Raw genomic sequence first — 26,184 nt, forward strand, 5'->3', positions numbered from 1 at the left:
ATTTAAATGTCTTGGAATGGCCTAGTCAAAGCCCAGACCTCAATCCAATTGAGAATCTGTGGTATGACTTAAAGATTGCTGTACACCAGCGGAACCCATCCAACTTGAAGGAGCTGGAGCAGTTTTGCCTTGCCTTGAGGAATGGGCAAAAATCCCAGTGGCTAGATGTGCCAAGCTTATAGAGACATACCCCAAGAGACTTGTAGCTTAAGTTTTCTGTTTTTTTTGTCTTATTTCTTGTTTGTTTCACAAAAAAATATATTTTGCATCTTCAAAGTGGTAGGCATGTTGTGTAAATCAAATGATACAAATCCCCCCCAAAATCAATTTTAATTCCAGGTTGTAAGGCAACATAATAGGAAAAATGCCAAGGGGGGTGAATACTTTCGCAAGACACTGTGTGTGTGTGTGTGTAATATATATATATATATCTCAGACAATTGTGCATTGTCATTTATAATTCACTGTAGAATATCAGCGCGAGTGAGAGCTTCCTTCCTACTCCCTTCAACTAAAGCATCAATGTACTCAGATACACCCATAACATCTCAGACATCCGTGACGTATAGGAATTGTAATGCCTCAGTGAACTATTACAGGTTCAATGAAACATGATAAATGTTTTCAATCCCATCAACTACATTGGTAACATGCTGTACAGGAATGATTCCAACAACTGTAAATATAACCACATAAAGAAATAAAGTTTCAATGTCATTTGTTCTTAAATGAGAAATTATACCTTGTTTTTATTTATCAGAGTAAAAAATTATCAATAATGGTCTACATATATTGCAGTCCGTTAAAAGGAATATGTATGTAGATAGATAAATAGATTGTGTGAAAACTAAAGTCAAATACATTTGAATAATAACCGTATTTCTCCTGATCAAAATAACTACAAGAAAGTAGTGAAGTTGTCAACGGTAGCCAGATGGAGGTACTCCGGCTGGTCATCGCCATCCTCCTCCTCTCCCCCCTGCTCCTCTCCGTCCCTCCCCACCCCCCTCCATCCCTCCCCACCCTCCTCTCTCCCCTCCGTCCCTCCGTCCCTCCCCACCCTCCTCTCCCCCCTCCGTCCCTCCCCACCCTCCACTCTCCCCTCCGTCCCTCCATCACTCCCCACCCTCCTCTGCCTCATGGACAGGGTGTTCCTCTTCTCCATGACCTCTGACCCCAGCGAACGGTTGTCCAGACACTTCTGGATCATCTGGGCCAGATCCTGCTGCAGACGCTGGCAGTTCTCCCTGCAGGGAGGGACAAGGACATAGGAGTTAATTACAGTATATAGATCTACATAGATATGTATCTCTAATGATCTCTGTTTATCCTACAAAATGGAAGAAGGACATAGAAGGTAGAAGTTAATAATATAGATGTAAATATGACGTGTACCTCTAGTGATGTACAATTATAGGGGAGCACGTACATTAGCAGGAGGTTAACTCACGCTGTCGGGGGCGTTGGCAGGTTGTAGTCCTCTCCTGTTTCACCTGTCAACCAGTAGGTCAACTCTGTGCCTTTACCCTGGGATACACATACACACACTCTTACATGATATTCAACTCAGTAGATAAGAGAACTACACAGTACAAATGACAGCAAAAAAATCTGTATGATTCTATCATGACAAACGGCAAAGCAGCATGTGCCATGTCCATACCTTGAGGAAAGTCTCCCCTCTCTTCTCGTACTCAAACTTGCAGTCTGTCCTCTGTAGGATGCTGATGGTGGGCTGACTGATGTGGATTCTCAAGGCTGGATGGAGAGAGACAGAGTTGTATTTTACTCATCTGCCATGACAGCTGATATGACATGTTTGTATGGAGTTGGTATGGATATCTCTAGTGTTCCTGTAGCCTGCTTACGATGTCCTGTTGACTCCATGCTAGAGGCAGTGTTGACTGTGTCTCCAAACAGGCAGTATCTGGGCATCTTTATCCCCACCACTCCTGCTGCACAGGGGCCTAGGGAACAAGTAGCAAGCATAAGGGGGTTATTGATGACAGACAGAGGGAGAGAGTGAGGGAAGTTACAGGAAGGAGGGAGAAGGAAAGCGCAGAGACCAAGGAGGCTTGCATTGATGATATAGAGAGGAGAAAGATGGGAGGTTTCATGAATTCAGGATAGGGACTTGAGGGACTAGGGGTACCTGAGTGCATCCCAATGCGGATCCACACAGGTAGCCCCGGCAGGTGTCTGAGCTGGAAGGTCCCCATAAATGCCAGAATGTCCAGGGCCATGCGGGAGATGTCCACCGCGTGCCTGTTACCGTTCCGCCGCGGCAACCCTGACGCCACCATGTACGCATCACCTATCGTCTCCACCTGACACAGGACAAAAAGGAAGATTAGATTGGACCACAACCCTAACCCTAGCCTCAACCACAACCCTAACCTCAACCACAACCCTAACCTCAACCACAACCCTAACCCTAGCCTCAACCTTAGCTTCAACCACAACCAAAACCCTAGCCTCAACCCTAACCTAAACCACAACCCTAACCCTCAACCACAACCCTAGCTTCAACCACAACCCTAACCCTAAACCACAACCCTAACCCTAAACCACAACACTAACCCTAAACCACAACCCTAACCCTAAACCACAACACTAACCCTATCCCTAACCTAACCTTGTATACGTCGTGGTGGTCGAGGATGCTGTCGAAGCCCTTGTAGATGTCGTTGAGCATGTCCACCACTTCCATAGGGGTGCTGTACTGGCACAGGGTGGTGAAGCCCACGATGTCGCTGAAGTACACCGTCACCTCCTCAAACAGCTCTGGCTCCACACTGCCCGTCTCCTTCAGAGAACGCACCACAGGACTGGAGCGAGAGAGATGGAGAGAAGTAATTTGCTGGTCTTAAAGTGGTTTTCTGGTTGTGCAGTCTGGCAAAGACCTTCTGGTCAAAACATTGCACTTAATAAAACAACAGGAGCATTGAACTGTGTGTGGATATCTGTTAATTGTTGTTGTTGTTGTTGACTGACCCAGGCAGCAGCATGAAGTTGAGGCAGTCGGCCCTGTCTCTCTCAGCCTTGTACAGCGCTGTCCTCTCCTCCACCAGGTGCTCCAGGTTCCTGGAGTACATCTGTAGACGACGGATCAGGTTGTCCATGTAACTCTCATTAGCCTGGTTGTGCAGGTTACTGTGGAGAACAGGAGAAAGGATCAGTCACACATACACACACACGCACACATGCGCACACACACACCACTTTTCAATGTAGGTGTTGCCCTTGTGAGGTGTTTCTCAAATGTCTCTTAAATGAAGGGAATGGTGCAGCTCTACAGTAATTAAATATTAATGAAGCACTGCAAGCCATAACCATGCTCCCTCTCACTCATATCTCTACAACTCCATTTTGACCATTTATCATGTTACAGAGATATTTTACCATCTTTGTACAGTGATTCTTCACCTTTCTGATCAAATGGCCTGGCAAGTGTTTAGCTCTATCCAATAAAAGAGAGATAAAAGTAGGTAGCTGGTACCTGAAGATCTTCCCCAGTGAGCTCTCCATCTTCTTAAAGTCAGGCCTTCGCTCTGGGGTCTCATCCCAGCACATCTTCATCAGCATGTACACCTGTGGGCATGGAGGAAAAAACACAAGTGGATTTCAGACTCTATCTCTATACATATCTTTCTCCATACTGTAAATCTGTTCCTCCCCCCTTTCTCTCTCTCTCTCTCTGTCTGTTTGTCTGTCTTCTCTCCTCTCTCGCTCTCTCTCTCTCTGTCTCCTCTCATCTCTCTCTCTCTCAACCCTCTCTCTCTCCCTCTCTCTATGATAGACACACAGACAAACACACAAACAAATAAATGCCAATCTTACCTCCAATTCTTTTTCTCCTGCAGTCTCAACATTCAGATCAGGTCTGAAATAGGTTTCGCTGGGGTACTGCACTCTGGCCATTTTCTCTGATGAAGACAGAACAACATGTGAGCGTCTTGTTTTTCTGCTACACTATGTGGCGCTCAACTGAACAATGCTACATTTGGCCAGGAGGGGTCGATAATTCCCCAGAATGAAATGCAGCACCACATCAAAGTGCCAAATTCTAAACAAGGGTGATTACAGTATAGCGGAACTGATGCATTGATTTGGCTGCAAGTTTCTATATAAGGTGTTATATAGGAATGTGTCTAACCTGCGCCGTCGGAGCAGGCCTCGGTGTAAAAGGTGCTCCTCCTGAGAACTATCTCCTGGGCGATGATGGCAAAGCTGTAGACATCCCCCTTCTGGGAGATCCCCTGTCTACGCAGGTGCTCTGGAGCTGTCCACAGGTCTGATGGAGAGAGAGGGCCAGATAAAAGGAGAGAGGGGGAGGAGAGGAGGGAGGGAAAGGATGGAGAATAGAGTGATGGAGTGAGGGGATTCGGGATAGGGGAGGATAGGTAAAAGAAAATAGCTCAAAAATAAGGGATAAGACAGAAAGAAACAGTCCTAGGACAGACAGACCTCAGGGGATGTGTATGGCATGAACGCTAACTATGCTAGCAAGCTAGCCCTACAGAATAAATAGTTCCTACCTCTGCCTGGGTCTAGAATGGTGTTGCAGCCAAAGTCAGTGATCTTGACCACCATGCGGTTGTCCACCACACAGTTAGTGGACTTGAGACGGCCGTGGACCTGGATGTCACTGGAGTGGAGGTAGGACATACCCTGTGGAGAGGAAGAAAGGAGGTTTTGTCTTTGAACTTACAGTATTTCAATGACTCAGCGTTCCCAAACGGATCGAAGCACTTTCAGAAATGTATATCAATATTGACTAGATCAAAATTATTGTCTAAGGTTCCAACTTGGGGTCAGGGGTCATCTTGAGTTGACATCTTCTGAGCTCATACAAACTAACAGCAGACTAGAGTTGTTGCCAGGTCACCTTAGCAATGTCGTACATGACAGAGATCTTAAACTCCCAGTCCATGAAGGTCTCCTCCGGGTACGAGATCTTGTCATTCAGCACATACTGAGGAAGGAAGAGGGTCAAAGGTCAAAGTGTGTGTGTGTGCACGCGTGCATGTGGCCGCTTGTGTGTGTGTTTCTCACCTTTAGGGATCCCCTCTCGCCGTACTCGAACACCCCAAACACACCATGATCATACTTGACTGTGCCATAGAACTTAGTCAGGTTGTAGTAGTCAATATGCAGAAGCTGTAAATCAGGAAGGATGGGTATAATAAGCAATAGGAGTTATAATAAAATAAAATATAAAATAAAATAAAATAAAATAAACAAAGATACCACATGAACACACGTAGAAATGCATACTTGATACCCTTGAGTAGCCTACTGTACGTTAACAGACTTGCTGTGTAATCGGTGACTCACCGAGTTGAGTTCTATCCTCTGACTCTCGTTAAAGTTCCCATCCGAGTGCTTCAGCTCCTTCAGGATCACAATCTGAAACCATGACAACAACAGTAGCCTCAGTACACCTGACTTCCATCACCATGACAACAACAGTAGCCACAGTACACCTGACCTCCATCATCATGACAACAACAGCAGCCTCAGTACACCTGACCTCCATCACCATGACAACAACAGTAGCCTCAGTACACCTGACCTCCATCACCATGACAACAGCAGTAGCCTCAGTACACCTGATCTCCATCACCATGACAACAGCTGTAATCTCAGTACACCTGACCCCCATCACCATGACAACAACAGTAGCCACAGTACACCTGACCTCCATCACCATGACAACAGCAGTAGCCTCAGTACACCTGACCTCCATCACCATGACAACAGCAGTAATCTCAGTACACCTGACCTCCATCACCATGCAACAACAGTAGCCACAGTACACCTGACCTCCATCACCATGACAACAGCAGTAGCCTCAGTACACCTGACCTCCATCACCATGACAACAGCAGTAGCCTCAGTACACCTGATGTCCATCACCATGACAACAGAAGTAGCCTCAGTACACCTGACCTCCATCACCATGACAACAGCAGTAGCCTCAGTACACCTGACCTCCATCACCATGACAACAGCAGTAGCCTCAGTACACCTGACCTCCATCACCATGACAACAGCAGTAGTCACAGTACACCTGACCTCCATCACCATGACAACAGCAGTAGCCTCAGTACACCTGACCTCCATCACCATGACAACAGCAGTAGCCTCAGTACACCTGATGTCCATCACCATGACAACAGCAGTAGCCACAGTACACCTGACCTCCATCACCATGACAACAGCAGTAGCCTCAGTAAACTGACCTCCATCACCATGACAACAGCAGTAATCTCAGTACACCTGACCTCCATCACCATGCAACAACAGTAGCCACAGTACACCTGACCTCCATCACCATGACAACAGCAGTAGCCTCAGTACACCTGACCTCCATCACCATGACAACAGCAGTAGCCTCAGTACACCTGATGTCCATCACCATGACAACAGAAGTAGCCTCAATACACCTGACCTCCATCACCATGACAACAGCAGTAGCCTCAGTACACCTGACATCCATCACCATGACAACAACAGTAGCCACAGTACACCTGACCTCCATCACCATGACAACAGCAGTAGCCTCAGTACACCTGATGTCCATCACCACGACAACAGAAGTAGCCTCAGTACACCTGACCTCCATCACCATGACAACAGCAGTAGCCTCAGTACACCTGACCTCCATCACCATGACAACAGCAGTAGCCTCGGTACACCTGACCTCCATCACCATGACAACAACAGTAGCCACAGTACACCTGACCTCCATCACCATGACAACAGCAGTAGCCTCAGTACACCTGACATCCATCACCATGACAACCGCAGTAGCCTCAGTACACCTGATGTCCATCACCATTACAACAGCAGTAGCCTCAGTACACCTGACCTCCATCACCATGACAACCGCAGTAGCCTCAGTACACCTGATGTCCATCACCATTACAACAGCAGTAGCCTCAGTACACCTGCCCTCGATCACCATGACAACAGCAGTAGCCTCAGAACACCTGACTTCCATATCCAGCTCCCTCAAGATCCTGCTTCAAGTGTCAAAGTGAAGGACTTGACGAGTTTGCGGAGTCTGGCAACATGAGACTACAATACACCTAACCAGACCAATGTATCAGTCCCTGAGCCGTGGTTGTTCCTGTAACCTACATACACTACGGTTCAAAAGTTTGGGGTCACTTAGAAATGTCCTTGTTTTAGAAAGAAAAGCCATTTTTTTGTCCATTAAAATAACATCAAATTGATCAGAAATACAGTGTAGACATTGTTAATGTTGTAAATGGCTATTGTAGCTGGAAACGGCTGCTTCTTAATGGAATATCTACAAAGGCGTACAGAGGCCCATTATCAGCAACCATCAGTCCTGTGTACTTTGTGTTTGCTAATCCAAGTTTATCATTTTAAAAGACTAATTGATCATTAGAAAACCATTTTGCAATTATGTTAGCACAACTGAAAACAGTTGCGCTGATTAAAGAAGCAATAAAACTGGCCTTCTTGAGACTAGTTGAGTATCTGGAGCATCAGCAATTGTGGGTTCGATTACAGGCTCAAAATGGCCAGAAATAAATTACTTTCTTCTGAAACTCATCAGTCTATTCTTGTTCTGAGAAATGAAGGCTATTCCATGCGAGAAATTGCCAAGAAACTGAAGTACAACGCTGTGTACTTCTCCCTTCACAGAACAGCGCAAACTGGCTCTAACCAGAATAGAAAGAGGAGTAGGAGGCCCCGGTGCACAACTGAGCAAGGGGACAAATACATTAGAGTGTCTAGTTTGAGAAACAGACGCCTCACAGGTCCTCAACTGGCAGCTTCATTAAATAGTACCAGCATAACACCAGTCTCAACGTCAACAGTGAAGAGGCGACTCCGGGATGCTTACCTTCTAGGCAGAGTTGCAAAGAAAAAGCCACATCTCAGACTGGCCAATAAAAAGAAAAGATTAAGATGGGCAAAAGAACACAGACACTGGACAGAGGAAGATTGGAAAAGTGTTATGGACAGACAAATCGAAGTTTGAGGTGTCCGGGTCCCAAAGAAGAACATTTGTGAGACGCAGACCAAATGCAAAGATACTGGAGGAGTGCTTGATGCCATCTGTCAAGCATGGTGGAGGCAATGTGATGGTCTAGGGGTGCTTTGGTGGTGGTAAAGTGGGAGATTTGTACAGGGTAAAAGGGATCTTGAAGAAGGAAGGCTATCACTCCATTTTGCAACGCCATGCCATACCCTGTGGACGGCGCTTGATTGGAGCCAATTTCCTCCTACAACAGGACAATGACCCAAAGCACAGCTCCAAACTATGCAATAACTATTTAGGGAAGAAGCAGTCAGCTGGTATTCTGTCTATAATGGAGTGGCCAGCACAGTCACCGGATCGCAACCCTATTGAGCTTTTGTGGGAGCAGCTTGACCGTATGGTACGTAAGAAGTGCCCATCAAGCCAATCCAACTTCAGATTACCTCAACAAATTGACAACTAGAATGCCAAAGGTCTGCAAGGCTGTAATTGCTGCAAATGGAGGATTCTTTGACGAAAGCAAAGTTTGAAGGACACAATTATTATTTCAATTAAAAATCATTATTTCTAACCTTGTCAATGACTACATTTCCGATTAATTTTGCTATATTTCCTATTCAAACTAATTTCATGTATGTTTTCATGGAATCAAGGACATTACTAAGTGACCCCAAACTTTTGAATGGTAGTGTATATATATATATATATATATATATATATATATATATATATATATATATATATATATATATATATATATATACAGTATATATATGGCTCTGGTGGTTTTATGCAAAAGTTTGAGTTACCTTTTTATCATAGTGTCCTTGGCGGATGTTATAACTTGTGTTTTTCCTGTGGTCTTCGTCAATCTGACAAACAAACAGACAGAGAAAGGGGTTAGAAGACGTACTGGAAAATGTGACTTAACTTTCAGGGGTCGTCGCACACTGATGACAAGCTGACCTTGAGGGAGACCAGGCTGCGTTCATTGTACTCCAGCGGGGTGATGAGGTCAGAGTGGATGTGAGACCATCTCTTCCTCAGCCGTCGCTCTCTGTGGTTCTGCCTGGTAACAAATAGCAGCACAGTGTGAGAGGTCTCCCTCATATAAATATAATTACTAGAATGGAGATCCCCCATTCAAGTAAATTATCTGTGATGGTTTGAACCCCAGATCCCTGTTCTAGTAATTATATTTCTATGAGCGAGACCTCTCTCACACTCCGCTGCTATCTGTTATCCAACTCTTACCTGTAGAAGATGAAAGCAATGGTAGCCACCCCCACCACAGTGACACCTAAGACAATGACAATGATGTCATGCTCCTTCGAACCTGGGGGGGGGGGCACACCGCACTAGTTAGACCTAGGCACACATACACATACACACTGTGTCGCTCGGGCATTACTACGTATTCGATGCGATGAGCAGACCAATAAAAAAGACTGTAAAGCGTCTCAATGAGTGTTCAGGCCAGGGGGTAATTGAGTTTGTATTACAGTTTTTTACAATCACTTTGGCACTAATTTCAGAACCTTGACGTCATTTTTCAAAACTCTAGACACAAAACTCAAAACGGTCATCACTTGTAACACAGGCTGTCCAATGTTCAAAACATTGCATTGTGCATTCATATCTTTAAAGAAATCTTGCACTTGCACAATTATTGGTTCAAAAAACTAATTTATTGTGAAATACCAATGAAACGTTAATTTAGATCACCCACACACAAGCAACCGATAGTTTCACTGTGTCATTGTTCGTACGATCATTACATATTGTAGTACAAAATAGGTGATACATGTTTCTTTATGGTACTACATGTAAATACATCCCTGTAAAAGTACTGCAGTAGTAGAGAGAATACTACAGACACAGTGGAATCATTTAACAAAATCTGAAATATATTGATGAAAAACATTACAGTACTGTAAAACATCAAATGCAGTGTTCCTCAACTTGCTTGCTTGTACTGTAAAAAGCAAAACATAGGAGTGATTACTGTACTTCTACATTTTCATCAACTCTGTCTTGTGGTTTTGGCCACAGGTTCTCATCTACATCACAATGGATGTTTTCATTAGCCAAACATCTTGGAAAAAACCTTTGGCCATGGCGAATCCAGGCCTGACACTGGTCTGCCGTGATGTCATTGCATGCGTCATCCATGGCCTGGAGAAGAGTGACTTGTTCATGAGGGCGCCTATCATAAACCTTCCATCTCCATGTGGAGAAAAATTCCTCAATCGGGTTAAGGAAAGGAGAGTATGGGGGTAAATACAGGGTGGTAAATTGTGCATGGGCCTGAAACCATGCTTGCACCATATGAGCATGGTGGAACCTGACATTATCCCACACAATGACATAGGTCACGCCACCAGCTCTACAGGCCTGATCGAGCTCATCAAGGAAGGTTACAAGGGGACCATAGAAATGGTGTCTGATAAAGAATGATGATGAAATATTACATCCATAGATAACGTAGTCTAATTGGTTCATGCTCCACGCTAATTGGTGACAATGAATCTCGTTACTTTGAAACTTTCATGATCTAAACATGGAATATTGTTTGTCTGTTTCCATACAACTATGCATTAAGAGCAATGCAACAGTTACTTATCATTTTGAGCAGTTGTATCAATTGATAGTTGGATAATTGTAATGAAATGAATAGACACTCATCTGAAATGTAATGTGTGAATTGCCTTTTGAAATAGTAGTACTTTGATGTTAAGTTGTGTCATATTGAACAGGTGACTTTTGTTAAATGAACAAATGATCTTAGTTTAATGTGTATTGTATGATATCCAAGCAATTGAAAAAAGTGTTAGAGTTTTGAAAAATGTGCATTGTGATCATTGGTTGTGAGTTTTGTGTCTAGAGTTTTGAAAAATGACGTCAAGGTTCTGAAATTAGTGCCAAAGTGATTGTAAAAAACTGTACTGTACATTGAAGCTGGAGTTTGATCCCTCAACACCAGTTCGGCACCGGATTGTCCCATTTCTGTCTTATCTATCAAGAATGACAAGCTGATGATCAGTTAATGCTTTCAACTAAGCCAGTCACGATGGGTGTGGCTCATGTATTAGGGAAAAACAAGCCAGACTCAGATGCACAAGTTGAGTCGTGTGTGTGTGTGTGTGTGTGTGTGTGTGTGTGTGTGTGTGTGTGTGTGTGTGTGTGTGTGTTGAGCACATACGCTGGGATGGAGTGTCATCTGGGAGGCATCTGCCCCAGATGAAGGATGGGTTACTGTTGACGACCTTGGTGTAGTTGTAGGCAGTGTTGAATATAAATAAAGTTTCATACTGCGGAGGAGACAGGAGTTAGAACATTAACTTTGACACAATAGAATCATATGATATACATGATAGCTGACCTACCTTGTTGTCAGTGGTGGTGTAAATAACTGAAAAATTCACGTCTCTGTCCCCATAGTCATCCAGCTTGTAGTGGCCTGCAATGCCTGCATGGAAACACATACACAATTTACACTACACAGAACTACATAACTACACACACACACACACACGCACGCACACACACACACACAAACACACACATAGACAGGGGCGTCATGCACCCCAAAAATCTGAGGGTACGTGAGGATGTCTGGGGGGTGGAGAATTCTGCATTTTTCAAACACCTGAAACAGCTTTTTCCTGCAATTGATAAACTGAAATGGGGTCGTCACTAGTTACCACAGCCACAAAGTCCTAAACCCCGCCCATTTCTACAATTTCTGTTCTTAAAATGTGATTTTAAACCTAACCCTAACCTTAACCCTAACCACACTGCTAACCTTATACCTAACCCTAACCTTAAATTAAGACCAAAAAACAAAAAATAATCAATTTGCCAATTTACTATTTTCAGTGTCGTTTTTAATCAACTCCCTTGCCATTTTACACTTTGTCTGTGTTTTTTAATTAACATTCAACTACAGAGTACATTTATCTTTCAGTTTACTTCCTTTGAGTTATAAGGGTCTAAAGCCTTATCTGAATATTTCTTAATGTATCACCTTATGGTGGTTGGAAATGTGATATCCAACCTACAGTACGTTGGAAGCCAACTTGCAGGAAGATGGCCAGCACTTTTGCATCACTCACAACTGTCAGAGTAGGGCCAAAAGTACACAAGATGGAGACTACCTACACCATGTAAACTGGAACAACTATCTCACTAACGGTTGCTAGAATTCCAACCACTTGCAGATTTACATTTCTTATCTTTCTGTAGCATAAGATCAAAAGCAATCAATGTGCAAAACACAGATATTGAAACATTTTTTTTTTTTATCAACCTGCAACAGAGCATGCTGGGAAATATGACAATGAGGCCCCTCCCAGATCTGTGGATAACTTGATATATTTAACTCCCTGTCTCTGGTTACTCTTAATGGAGTTAAAAGTACTCCGTCCCAATGAACTCCAGTTATCAACACTAACTCTTCTTTGCTCTGCAAAATAAGCAGAGATGACAGAGAAAATGTTACCTCGGTAAGAATGCTGTTTATTGACTATAGCTCAGCATTCAACACCATAGTACCCTCCAAGCTCATCATTAAGCTCGGGGGCCCTGGGTCTGAACCCCGCCCTGTGCAACTGGGTCCTGGACTTCCTGACGTGCCGCCCCCAGGTGGTGAAGGTAGGAAACAACATCTCCACTTCGCTGATCCTCAACACTGGGGCCCCACAAGGGTGCATGCTCAGCCCCCTCCTGTACTCCCTGTTCACCCATGACTGCGTGGCCAAGCACGCCTCCAACTCAATCATCAAGTTTGCAGACGACACAACAGTAGTAGGCTTGATTACCAACAATGATGAGACCGCCTACAGGGAGGAGGTGAGGGCTCTGGGAGTGTGGTGCCAGGAAAATAACCTCTCACTCAACGTCAACAAAACAAAGGAGATGATCGTGGACTTCAGGAAACAGCAGAGGGTGCACCCCCCTATCCACATCGACGGGACCGCAGTGAAGAAGGTGGAAAGCTTCAAGTTCCTTGGCGTACATTTTTACATTTACATTTACGTCATTTAGCAGACGCTCTTATCCAGAGCGACTTACAAATAGGTGCATTCACCTTATAGCCAGTGGGATAACCACTTTACAAATTTGTATTTTTGTTTTATTATTTTTTTTGTATATTATTTTTTTTTGGGGGGGGGGGGGGTTGGAGTAAAGGGGGGGGGGGGTAGAAGGATTACTTTATCCTATCCCAGGTATTCCTTAAAGAGGTGGGGTTTCAAATGTCTCCGGAAGGTGGTGAGTGACTCCGCTGTCCTGGCGTCGTGAGGGAGCTTGTTCCACCATTGGGGTGCCAGAGCAGCGAACAGTTTTGACTGGGCTGAGCGGGACCTATGCTTCCGCAGAGGTAGGGGAGCCAGCAGGCCAGAGGTGGATGAACGCAGTGCCCTCGTTTGGGTGTAGGGACTGATCAGAGCCTGAAGGTACGGAGGTGCCGTTCCCCTCACAGCTCCGTAGGCAAGCACCATGGTCTTGTAGCAGATGCGAGCTTCAACTGGAAGCCAGTGGAGTGTGCGGAGGAGCGGGGTGACGTGAGAGAACTTGGGAAGGTTGAACACCAGATGGGCTGCGGCATTCTGGATGAGTTGTAGGGGTTTAATGGCACAGGCAGGGAGCCCAGCCAACAGCGAGTTGCAGTAATCCAGACGGGAGATGACAAGTGCCTGGATTAGGACCTGTGCCGCTTCCTGTGTAAGGCAGGGTCGTACTCTCCGAATGTTGTAGAGCATGAACCTACAGGATCGGGTCACCGCCTTGATGTTAGCGGAGAACGACAGGGTGTTGTCCAGGGTCACGCCAAGGCTCTTCGCACTCTGGGAGGAGGACACAACGGAGTTGTCAACCGTGATGGCGAGATCATGGAACGGGCAGTCCTTCCCCGGGAGGAAGAGCAGCTCCGTCTTGCCGAGGTTCAGCTTGAGGTGGTGATCCGTCATCCATACTGATATGTCTGCCAGACATGCAGAGATGCGATTCGCCACCTGGTTATCAGAAGGGGGAAAGGAGAAGATTAGTTGTGTGTCGTCAGCGTAGCAATGATAGGAGAGGCCATGTGAGGATATGACAGAGCCAAGTGACTTGGTGTATAGCGAGAATAGGAGAGGGCCTAGAACTGAGCCCTGGGGGACACCAGTGGTTAGAGCACGTGGTGCGGAGACAGCTTCTCGCCACGCCACTTGGTAGGAGCGACCGGTCAGGTAGGACGCAATCCAAGAGTGAGCCGCGCCGGAGATGCCCAGCTTGGAGAGGGTGGAGAGGAGGATCTGATGGTTCACAGTATCAAAGGCAGCAGACAGGTCTAGAAGGACAAGAGCAGAGGAGAGAGAGTTAGCTTTAGCAGTGCGGAGAGCCTCTGTGACACAGAGAAGAGCAGTCTCAGTTGAATGACCTGTCTTGAAACCTGACTGGTTTGGATCAAGAAGGTCATTCTGAGAGAGATAGCAAGAGAGTTGGCTAAAGACGGCACACTCAATAGTTTTGGAGAGAAAAGAAAGAAGGGATACTGGTCTGTAGTTGTTGATATCGGAGGGATCGAGTGTTGGTTTTTTGAGAAGGGGTGCAACTCTCGCTCTCTTGAAGACGGAAGGGACATAGCCAGCGGTCAAGGATGAGTTGATCAGCGAGGTGAGGTAAGGGAGAAGGTCACCGGAGATGGTCTGGAGAAGAGAGGAGGGGATAGGGTCAAGCGGGCAGGTTGTTGGGCGGCCTGCCATCACAAGTCGCAAGATTTTATCTGGAGAGAGAGGGGAGAAAGAAGTCAAAGCATAGGGTAGGGCAGTGTGAGCAGGACCAGCAGTGTCATTTGACTTAACAAACGAGGATCGGATGTCGTCAATCTTCTTTTCAAAATGGTTGACGAAGTCATCCACAGAGAGGGAGGAGGGGGGGGGGGGGGGGGATTCAGCAGGGAGGAGAATGTGGCAAAGAGCTTCCTAGGGTTAGAGGCGGATGCTTGGAATTTAGAGTGGTAGAAAGTGGCCTTAGCAGCAGAAACAGATGAAGAAAATGTAGAGAGGAGGGAGTGAAAAGATGCCAGGTCCGCAGGGAGTCTAGTTTTCTTCCATTTCCGCTCAGCTGCCCGGAGCTCTGTTCTGTGAGCTCGCAATGAGTCATCAAGCCACGGAGCTGGAGGGGAGGACCGAGCCGGCCGGGAGGATAGGGGACATAGAGAGTCAAAGGATGCAGAAAGGGAGGAGAGGAGGGTTGAGGAGGCAGAATCAGGAGATTGGAGGGAGAAGGATTGAGCAGAGGGAAGAGATGATAGGATGGAAGAGGAGAGAGTAGCAGGAGAGAGAGAGCGAAGGTTGCGACGGCGCATTACCATCTGTGTAGGGGCAGAGTGATTAGTGTTGGAGGAGAGGGAGAGAGAAAAGGATACAAAGTAGTGGTCGGAGACTTGGAGGGGAGTTGCAGTGAGATTAGTAGAAGAACAGCATCTAGTAAAGATGAGGTCAAGCGTATTGCCTGCCTTGTGAGTAGGGGGGGACGGTGAGAGGGTGAGGTCAAAAGAGGAGAGGAGTGGAAAGAAGGAGGCAGAGAGAAATGAGTCAAATGTAGACGTAGGGAGGTTGAAATCCCCCAGAACTGTGAGGGGTGAGCCATCCTCAGGAAAGGAACTTATCAAGGCGTACACATCACCGACAAACTGAAATGGTCCACCCACGCAGACAGTGTGGTGAAGAAGGCACAACAGAGCCTCTTCAACCTCAGGAGGCTGAAGACATTTGGCTTGGCACCTAAAACCCTCACAAACTTTTACAGATGCACAATTGAGAGTATCCTGTCGGGCTGTATCACCACCTGGTACGGCAACTGCACCGCCCGCCACCGCAGGGCTCTCCAGAGGGTGGTGCGGTCTGCCGAACGCATTATTGGGGGCAAACTACCCGCCCTCCAAGACACATACAGCACCCAATGTCACAGGAAGGTCCAAAAAGATCATCAAAGACATCAACCACCCGAACCACTGCCTGTTCACCCCGCTATCATCCAGAAGGCGAGGTCAGTACAGGTGCATCAAAGCTGGAACAGAGAGAATGAAAAACAGCTTCTATCTCAAGGCCATCAGACTGTTAAATAGCCATCACTAGCACATTAGAGGCTACTGCTGCCTATTGAAATCACTGGCCACTTTAAGAAATGGAACACCAGTCACTTTAATAATGTTTACATATCTTGCACTACTCATCTCATATGTATATACTGCATTCTATTCTATAATCTTAGTCCATGCCGCTCTGTCATTGCTTGTCCATATATATATTTTTTCTTAAATTCCATTCCTTACTAGTTTTGTGCGTATTAGGTATATGTTGTGAAATTGTTAGATATTACTTGTTAGATATTACTGCACTGTCGGAGCTAGAAGCACAAGCATTTTCGCTACACCCGCTATAACATCTGCTAAACACGTGTATGTGACAAATAAAATTTCATTTGAACTAGATTGAAGCATTTATTCTATCGATTTACAATTATTCAGGGTTTATTTAGTCTTCTAGGGCAACATAAAATGACAGAAGAGAAGCTGCATGTATCTAATTATAGACAAGTTGACTAACAAATACCCTACCAAAACATCGGAAATTATAAGCAGAAACATATATAAATTAGGCAAAAGAAATCCTGCACCCCGTCAAAAAATTGTTCTGCCGTCTCTCACTGTGGCCTACAACACATTTTCTATATTTGCGTGTTACGGTTAAGGTTCACTTTATCGGGCGGTTGCGGATTGGTTATTACCAATTGTGGGCGGGTGTGGGTGAACAAACAGCTGACCAGTACACCACTAACACACACATATACACACACACACACACACACACACACACACATACACACACAGGTGGCCACATCTCCAGGCCAGACCACACAGCTTGGTGTGTTGTTTCTTGGTCTCTTACCGTTGAAGGAGACGTTTCTGAAGTGGTTGATGTTGACTACCTCCATGGGGTTGAGCTCAGACTTAGGCTTGTTCCAGAGCTTCCTCATCACCTGACCAAACAGCAGCACTGCATCATGGTACGCTGCCATGTAGTCATTCATCTGGACAGAAGGCAGATTTATTGGGCCCTGGTCAAAAGTAGTACACAATATAGGGAATAGGATGAATAGGATACCTCAGAGTACAGTGATAGACAGGGCCTCAACCCAGCAGGGAGTCTCACCGTCACGTTGTTGCCCAGGTCTGTGTCCACAGTATAGTTCCTAGAGTTGGGCATGGTGAGAACCAACACGTTCTTCATAGCAGGGATAGAGGACTTATTGGTGTAGTACTTATCACTGTGTGGAGTCATGGGTTCATTGTCAATGACACTGAAAACACTGGTGCTCTCAAACACTCACTGAAGCACGGCGATTACAATATTAAGCCTCTTTGAACTCTTTCAGAGGAAAAAATTAGAGAGAGAGGGGGAGAGACACAGATACACAGAGAGAGAGAGAGAGAGAGAGAGAGAGACATAGAGAGAGACACATAGAGAGAGAGAGAGAGAGAGAGAGAGAGACAGAGACAGAGACAGAGAGAGAGGACTAACTTGTAAAGATTGATCAGGATGAAGACAACACTCGGATCAGCCTCTATAGTTCCATTCTTCAGGTCCACAATATCTTCTGGTGTCCCACACACTATGAACACTACACAGTGAAGAGGAGAGAGGGAAATAAATAGAAATGGAGACTGTTGGTATCTGTTCACTGCCCTGTCTACAGTACAGTGGGGGAAAAAAGTATTTAGTCAGCCACCAATTGTGCAAGTTCTCCCACTTAAAAAGATGAGAGAGGCCTGTAATTTTCATCATAGGTACACGTCAACTATGACAGACAAAATGAGGAAAAAAATTCCTGAAAATCACATTGTAGGATTTTTAATGAATTTATTTGCAAATTATGGTGGAAAATAAGTATTTGGTCAATAACAAAAGTTTCTCAATACTTTGTTATATACCCTTTGTTGGCAATGACACAGGTCAAACGTTTTCTGTAAGTCTTCACAAGGTTTTCACACACTGTAGCTGGTATTTTGGCCCATTCCTCCATGCAGATCTCCTCTAGAGCAGTGATGTTTTGGGGCTGTCGCTGGGCAACACGGACTTTCAACTCCCTCCAAAGATTTTCTATGGGGTTGAGATTTGGAGACTGGCTAGGACACTCCAGGACCTTGAAATGCTTCTTACGAAGCCACTCCTTCGTTGCCCGGGCGGTGTGTTTGGGATCATTGTCATGCTGAAAGACTCAGTCACGTTTCATCTTCAATGCCCTTGCTGATGGAAGGAGGTTTTCACTCAAAATCTCACGATACATGGCCCCATTCATTCTTTCCTTTACACGGATCAGTCGTCCTTGTCCCTTTGCAGAAAAACAGCCCCAAAGCATGATGTTTCCACCCCCATGCTTCACAGTAGGTATGGTGTTCTTTGGATGCAACTCAGCATTCTTTGTCCTCCAAACACGACGAGTTGAGTTTTTACCAAAAAGTTATATTTTGGTTTCATCTGACCATATGACATTCTCCCAATCCTCTTCTGGATCATCCAAATGCACTCTAGCAAACTTCAGACGGGCCTGGACATGTACTGGCTTAAGCAGGGGGACACGTCTGGCACTTCAGGATTTGAGTCCTTGGCGGTGTAGTGTGTTACTGATGGTAGGCTTTGTTACTTTGGTCCCAGCTCTCTGCAGGTCATTCACTAGGTCCCCCCGTGTGGTTCTGGGATTTTTGCTCACCGTTCTTGTGATCATTTTGACCCCACGGGGTGAGATCTTGCGTGGAGCCCCAGATCGAGGGAGATTATCAGTGGTCTTGTATGTCTTCCATTTCCTAATAATTGCTCCCACAGTTGATTTCTTCAAACCAAGCTGCTTACCTATTGCAGATTCAGTCTTCCCAGCCTGGTGCAGGTCTACAATTTTGTTTCTGGTGTCCTTTGACAGCTCTTTGGTCTTGGCCATAGTGGAGTTTGGAGTGTGTCTGTTTGAGGTTGTGGACAGGTGTCTTTTATACTGATAACAAGTTCAAACAGGTGCCATTAATACAGGTAACGAGTGGAGGACAGAGGAGCCTCTTAAAGAAGAAGTTACAGGTCTGTGAGAGCCAGAAATCTTGCTTGTTTGTAGGTGACCAAATACTTATTTTTTTAATTCATTAAAAATCCTACAATGTGATTTTCTGGATTCTTTTTTCTCAATTTGTCTGTCATTGTTGACGTGTACCTATGATGAAAATTACAGGCCTCTCTCATCTTTTTAAGTGGGAGAACTTGCACAATTGGTGGCTGACTAAATACTTTTTTTCCCCACTGTATGTGTCAATTCATTGCCCTGTCTACAGTATGTGTCAATTCACTGCCCTGTCTACAGTATGTGTCAATTCACTGCCCTGTGTACAGTATGTGTCAATTCACTGCCCTGTCTACAGTATGTGTCAATTCACTGCCATATCTACAGTATGTGTCAATTCACTGCTCCGTCTACAGTATGTGTCAATTCACTGCTCCGTTCTACAGTATGTGTCAATTCACTGCCCTGTCTACAGTATGTGTCAATTCACTGCCATATCTACAGTATGTGTCAATTCACTGCTCCGTCTACAGTATGTGTCAATTCACTGCCTATCTACAGTATGTGTCCATTCACTGCCCTATCTACAGTATGTGTCAATCCTCCCAGATGTGTTACATGTTGTGGGTTTACTTACAATTGCTTGTCCTATTTTTTGAGCTTAATTCCTTTCTAAGATCCTCTGCTTTGCTTATAACGTTTGTTTTTTTGATGTGTAAGGAAAAGTGGGCTGAAGCTGTACCCAGTGCATTGATATACCTGGAGAGGGATGTGTAGATACCATGACATCAGTATCAACATCACATCTAAGCAAATAAAATAGACACAAATAAATAGTCTCAAAGTCATCTAAGTGTCCATTAGATTAGCATACAGAATCACGTCTAATTCATATCCACCGTCACCCTTTTCCATCATATTACACTTAAAGAATTCACATACAAGTCAGGACACTTGTGACTCAAAAGCAACTCAAAGGCGACTCACAAGTGACTCACTCACCAGAAGCAGTCCTCAGTGTTCTCCTGCTTCTTATATAGGGAGGCTGTGTACCACTTGGGTTTGATATCATTTTGAAGTCCCAAAACTTTGTGAAGAAGGTGGAGATCTTGCGTGCGGGGGGAAGTATGCGAGTCAGGTATTCTTTGTAGTCACAGGACAGAGCAAAGCTGCCTGCTGAAATGATGGGCATTTTGAGCTCCAGACCAACCTCAAGACTGGCACATAGATAGATAGAAGGGAGAGAGAGAGAGAGAGAGAGAGAGAGAGAGAGAGAGAGAGAGAGAGAGAGAGAGAGAGAGAGAGAGAGAGAGAGAGAGAGAGAGAGAGAGAGAGAGAGAGAGAGAGAGAGAGAGAGAGAGAGAGAGAGAGAGAGAGAGAGAGAAGAGAGAGAGAGAGAGAGAGAGAGAGAGAGAGAGAGAGAGAGAGAGAGAGAGAGAGAGAGAGAGAGAGAGAAGAGAGAGAGAGAGAGAGAGAGAGAGAGAGAGAGAGAGAGAGAGAGAGAGAGAAGGATAGAGAACAGACACACAGAGAGAGAGAGAGTGGTAGAGATAAAACTTTTTTATGAATTACTCTGCTATTAGAATGTAACTGCAAAAGTAATTGAGTTGGATACAAGTGAGAGATATATATAGAGGTAAGTAAAATAGATAGAAAGGGATAGGGTGTCACGGCAACACAACACTTACTCAACCATCTGAAAGGTTGCATGGGAGCAGGTGGGCCCCAGCAGAGCACAGCCCACCTCACCTGTCCTCTAAAACAGAGGAGAAGCAGCTTAGATATGTGAATATTTGAGCGACACAGTGTGTGTATGTATGGGTGTGTCTGTGTGCGTGTGTGAGTTGGTTAACACTCACATTTAGGTTCTTCACGGTCTCCACCACCTCACAGGTGCTGCTTCGGCAGCCTTTATTGCTGTACAAACTAGTATCGAGCCCTCGGAAGTTGGCAGTCAGGTTGTGCTTCACTCCTTGGCAAAGAAAACGCCAATACACCATAATGATGAAAGCACAAATTGTGGACCCACAGATAGTGATTCAGCCAAAGAACATCAACACTCGTGACAGCTGATAAGAGAAGTTATAACACAATTAAGTAGGCTACATTTTGTGAGGTAAAGCTAAGGTCCTTACAGCTATAACACAGTGTAGGTCTAGGATATCCTTATAAACCAGGGCTCTTCAACCTTTTCTTGCTCAGGGACCCCTGCCCAGGCAAACTGGCAAACCGGCAACCTAGGGACTGTGACACTCTGGCTCCGGGACTTTTGTATTTGAGCCAGGGTGTATTTGTTTTGTTGGGTTTTGTTGTGGGGTTTGTTGTATAGGGTGTATTCGGTTGGTGGTGTTTTGGGTGAGTTAATTGTGGTGTCGTGTGACTCCCAATCGGAGGTAACGAGTGTCAGCTGTCGGCTCGTTATCTCTGATTGGGAGCCATATTTAAACTATTTGTGTTCTCTTGAGGGTTGTGGGTTTTTGTTCCGTTTCGGTTAGTTAACCGTGGACTTCATGAGTCGTCTTTTGTTTTGTATTTTGTGCGTCATCTATTAAAGTCATGTTCGCCACAAACGCTGCGCTTTGGTCCGCTTCCTTTCAAGACGGCCGTGACAGAAAAACCCACCATAAAAGGACCAAGCAGCGTGTCAAGCGGCAACAGGATTTATGGACGCCTATCAAGGATTCATGGACATGGGAGGAGATACTGGATGGAAAGGGTCCTTGGGCACAACCGGGAGAATATTGCCGCCCTCGTGAAGAGCTGGAGGCAGCTAAAGCCGAGAGGAGGTGGTATGAGGAGGCAGCACGGAGTCGAGGCTGGAAGCCCGTGGGTACTACCCAAAAATTTCTTGGGGGGGGGCTAAAAGGGAGTGTGGCGAAGTCAGGTAGGAGACCTGCGCCTACTCCCTGGACTGACCGTGGAGAGCGAGAGTACGGGCAGACACCGTGTTACGCAGTAGAGCGCATGGTGTCTCCTGTACGTAGGCATAGCCCGGTTCGGTACATTCCAGCTCCACGTATCGGCCGGGTTAGAGTGAGCATTGAGCCAGATGTCATGAAGCCGGCCCAACGCATCCGGCTACCAGTGCGTCTTCTCGGGCCGGCGTACATGGCACCAGCCTTACGCATGGTGTTCCCGGTTCGCCCACATAGGCCGGTGCGGGTTATTCCACCTCCCCGTACTGGTCGGGCGACGGGGAGCATCAACCCGGGTAAGGTTGGGCAGGCTCAGTGCTCAAGGGGGCCAGTAAGCCTGCACGGTCCGGTATTTCCGGCGCCACCTCCCCGCTCCAGCCCAGTACCACCAGTGCCTACACCACGCACCAAGCCTCCTGTGTGTTCCCCGAGTCCTGTGCGTCCTGTTGCTGCTCTCCGCACTAGCCCTTATGTGCGTCCCCAGGGTCCAGCATGCCCTGTTGCTTCTCTCCGCACTAGGCCTTATGTGCGTCCCCAGGGTCCAGCATGCCCTGTTCCTGCTCTCCGCACTAGGCCTTATGTGCGTCCCCAGGGTCCAGCATGCCCTGTTGCTTCTCCCCGCACTAGCCCTGAGATGCGTGTCCTCAGCCCGGTACCTCCAGTTCCGGCACCACGCACCAGGCCTACGGTGCGCCTCAGACGGCCAGAGTCTGCCGTCTGCCCAACGGGGTCTGAACTGCCCGTCTGCCCTAAGGCGCTTGAACTGGCCATCTGTACTGAGCCTGCTAAGCCGCCCGTCTGCCATGAGCCTTCAGAGCCGTCCGCCAGACCGGAGCCGCTAGAGCCTTCCGCCAGACAGGATCAGCCAGAGCCTTCCGCCAGCCATGAGCAGCCAGATCCGTCAGCCAGCCATGAGCAGCCAGATCCGTCAGCCAGCCATGAGCAGCCAGATCCGTCAGCCAGCCATGAGCAGCCAGATCCGTCAGCCAGCCATGAGCAGCCAGATCCGTCAGCCAGCCATGAGCAGCCAGATCCGTCAGCCAGCCATGAGCAGCCAGATCCGTCAGCCAGCCATGAGCAGCCAGATCCGTCAGCCAGCCAGGATCCGCCAGAGCCGTCCAGCCAGGATCCGCCAGAGCCAGCCAGCCAGGATCCGCCATTGAGTCCGGGGCTGTCCCTTAGCCCGATGCTGTCCCTTAGCCCGGTGCTGCCCCTTATCCTGGTGCTGCCTCTTAGTCCGGTGCTGCCCCTTAGCCAGGTGCTGTCCCTTAGCCCGGTGCTGCCCCTAAATCCAGGTGGGGTAAGTTGGAGGGTGGTCATGTGGAGGAGGCTAGGGAAGCGGGTGGTGACTAAGGTGGGGTGGGGACCACGACCAGGGCCAGAACCGCCACCGTGGACAGACGCCCACCCAGACCCTCCCCTAGACTGTATGCTGGTGCGCCCGGAGTGCGCACCTTTAGGGGGGGGTACTGTGACACTCTGGCTCCGGGACTTTTGTATTTGAGCCAGGGTGTATTTGTTTTGTTGGGTTTTGTTGTGGGGTTTGTTGTATAGGGTGTATTCGGTTGGTGGTGTTTTGGGTGAGTTAATTGTGGTGTCGTGTGACTCCCAATCGGAGGTAACGAGTGTCAGCTGTCGGCTCGTTATCTCTGATTGGGAGCCATATTTAAACTATTTGTGTTCTCTTGAGGGTTGTGGGTTTTTGTTCCGTTTCGGTTAGTTAACCGTGGACTTCATGAGTCGTCTTTTGTTTTGTATTTTGTGCGTCATCTATTAAAGTCATGTTCGCCACAAACGCTGCGCTTTGGTCCGCTTCCTTTCAAGACGGCCGTGACAGGGACTCCCATCATATGTTAGCAAAACATGTTTTTTCCCATGTTTTTTTCCCACATCTTCTCTTATCATCTGGTGAATGATAATGGCAAAGACAAGTAATCAACATTTTAAAATTAATAGATTTGGTAATCGACCTCCCCAGTCCCCACATTATAATTGGAAGAAGTGTCAACTCTAACATAGACTAATAGCATTTCGCTGCACCTACGATAACATTTGTAAATATGTGTATGCGACCAATATTACTTTATTTTATTTTTAACTACAACGGTAACTCCAAACACATGTTCACTAATAGCCACGGGAAGTAGTTTGGGGTGGGGGTGTGGGGTTGGGGGGGGTTTTGCCTGCGCTGAAGACATCTACATTGGTCCGCTAATACAGGACCAGTAAAGGCCCAGTGCACTACTAAATTAAACTAAATGTATTTGAGTGTTTACCAGCATTTGTAACTTGAGTCTGATAATTATCTGTACAAAACAGTTAATCTGATAATACTTGTGGAATATAAAAATACTTGCTAGATATCTGTTTTCCAGTTTCTTGAAATACTTTGCAAATGCAACTTATTTCTATGTGAAAACTGAAATGGTCTATTCATTCCTTTTTAGTAGACTCTCTTATCCAGAGCAACATTTTCATACTGGTCCCCCATGGGAATCGAACCCACAACCCTATCATTGCAAGCACCATGCTCTACCAACTGAGCCACATCATCACATCACATCATCACAAACCACTTGATGTCTCAGTGTATTCAATTACTGTATTGTGCATTGTTTTCCTTCATGGTGATGGAAAGTTAACAGGTACAAACCTAGATGACCAGCCTATGTACAATACGATAATGTACATTTCAATTAAGGGGTTTGTTAGGATGGTAAATTAATACTGCTCAAAAAGTGGTTGTTTCCATGTTATCTGATCAATAAATAAATTTGATGTGGATGTTTTATGTCTTCGACCATAACTTTGCACCTTTTGTTCATTCTGGATTCCATTAGAATGACAATCGTAGAGAAAGAGACAGGGCAACAACTCTTACAATTCCAACTATTGAATCCTGCAAGATATTGTTCTTAACTATACAACTACTATTTTTTGCCAAAGCAGAGATGCTGAAAAAAGGTTTGGGCAGCACTACAGACCTCTATATCGGTCCGCTAATGCTAGTAATGGCCCCTTTGCACTACCTTTGTGAAAAAGATTGTTAAAAATATAATACTTTTTTTCTTATTTTTCAGGGAGTGCTGCACCATCCTCAGCACCCCTACTTTCAGCGGCTATGCTCCAGTGAGTGTAATTAGCAGACTCCCTGCAGTACCTCGGTTGAATACCCCTGTAAATCTATGTTGTTCTTGTTTTATAGCCTGCCATATAAGTGCTTGCATACTACCAATTAACGGGGATCAGCTGCGTTTGGGCTTGAACTAGAAACCCTGTGTAATCTCACTATTAATTTACAGTTGTACAATTATGATTACATTTACCGTTTGGACAGCAGGTGAGTTCAGCGTCGAGCTGGATCGCACTCTCCACAGCGCCACGGACAAACTTCATACTCCAGGGAGAGATGTCGTCATCCAGCAGAACCACGTTCATCATGATCCCATCCAGACAGGGCGGGTAGGTCGCCTCGCATCGGCCTGCGATCAGCACCAGCCAGCAGACACACAGCGACCAAGCTCTATAAGCCATTCTGAGGACTGAATGTATAGGCTACAGAATATTCTAGACGACTTCTTCTCTTGCCAATTCTGTTGAGGAGATGTTCAATTACAAGACATTTGAGCTGTGGGTTGGCAAAATCCAATTGCCAGAAATGTTCTACTAATTCCAAAAAGTAAAAACTTAACAAAAAATATTGTTACTTGTCACCTCTTGTATTCCAAATATCTCAATATTCTGACGCTATATTCCTTTCATATGTTCCATTCAGTCCAGACACTTTTTCCAGTTTGAAAAGAAAACAAAATATGTGTGCAAAAACAGCCTATGAAAATGTAGTTCCCAGAATATCTCAACGTTTTTTAAATGTAATGACTGACTATGAAATCTCTCCACTGCTTTGTTTCAAAACAAGGTTATATGGATCTACACACCTGCTTTGTTCCTCTTAGATTCGGCAACTCACCTGTGCTTTCCTAACTCACCTGTTAATGAACAACTGGAATTGACACAGACGGAGGGAGGGGGTCAGCCAATAATAACCTTCTCACCATTGTTCCAAGGTCCATATAAACCAATAATCACACACACTTCACATCACCAGGGATCGGGTCAATTCCAGTCAATTCAGGAAGTACACAGAAATTCAGTGCT

The 26,184-nt window shown here is 45.9% G+C and overlaps 1 pseudogene across 1 annotated transcript; it reads right to left on the reverse strand.

Annotated features, from left to right (window-relative positions):
• Nucleotides 1-846: 846 nt before the first annotated feature.
• On the reverse strand, nt 847-25,946 carry LOC311131075 (guanylyl cyclase C-like; annotated as a pseudogene). The gene is made up of 28 exons (XR_014615186.1): nt 25,353-25,946; nt 20,971-21,083; nt 20,800-20,867; nt 20,114-20,328; nt 19,749-19,870; nt 17,590-17,689; nt 17,221-17,335; nt 16,957-17,098; nt 11,407-11,489; nt 11,223-11,331; nt 9,275-9,356; nt 8,987-9,089; nt 8,830-8,892; nt 5,338-5,409; nt 5,056-5,160; nt 4,889-4,975; nt 4,539-4,671; nt 4,157-4,294; nt 3,841-3,926; nt 3,500-3,591; nt 2,995-3,153; nt 2,636-2,828; nt 2,153-2,327; nt 1,869-1,967; nt 1,664-1,758; nt 1,451-1,527; nt 1,103-1,247; nt 847-979 (listed from the first exon to the last, which is right to left on the reverse strand). The product of XR_014615186.1 is annotated as a guanylyl cyclase C-like (transcript).
• Between the last annotated feature and the right edge of the window lie 238 nt (nt 25,947-26,184).

Source organism: Coregonus lavaretus (genome assembly GCF_964263955.1).
Source record: "Coregonus lavaretus genome assembly, chromosome: 1".
Taxonomy (NCBI): domain Eukaryota; kingdom Metazoa; phylum Chordata; class Actinopteri; order Salmoniformes; family Salmonidae; genus Coregonus; species Coregonus lavaretus.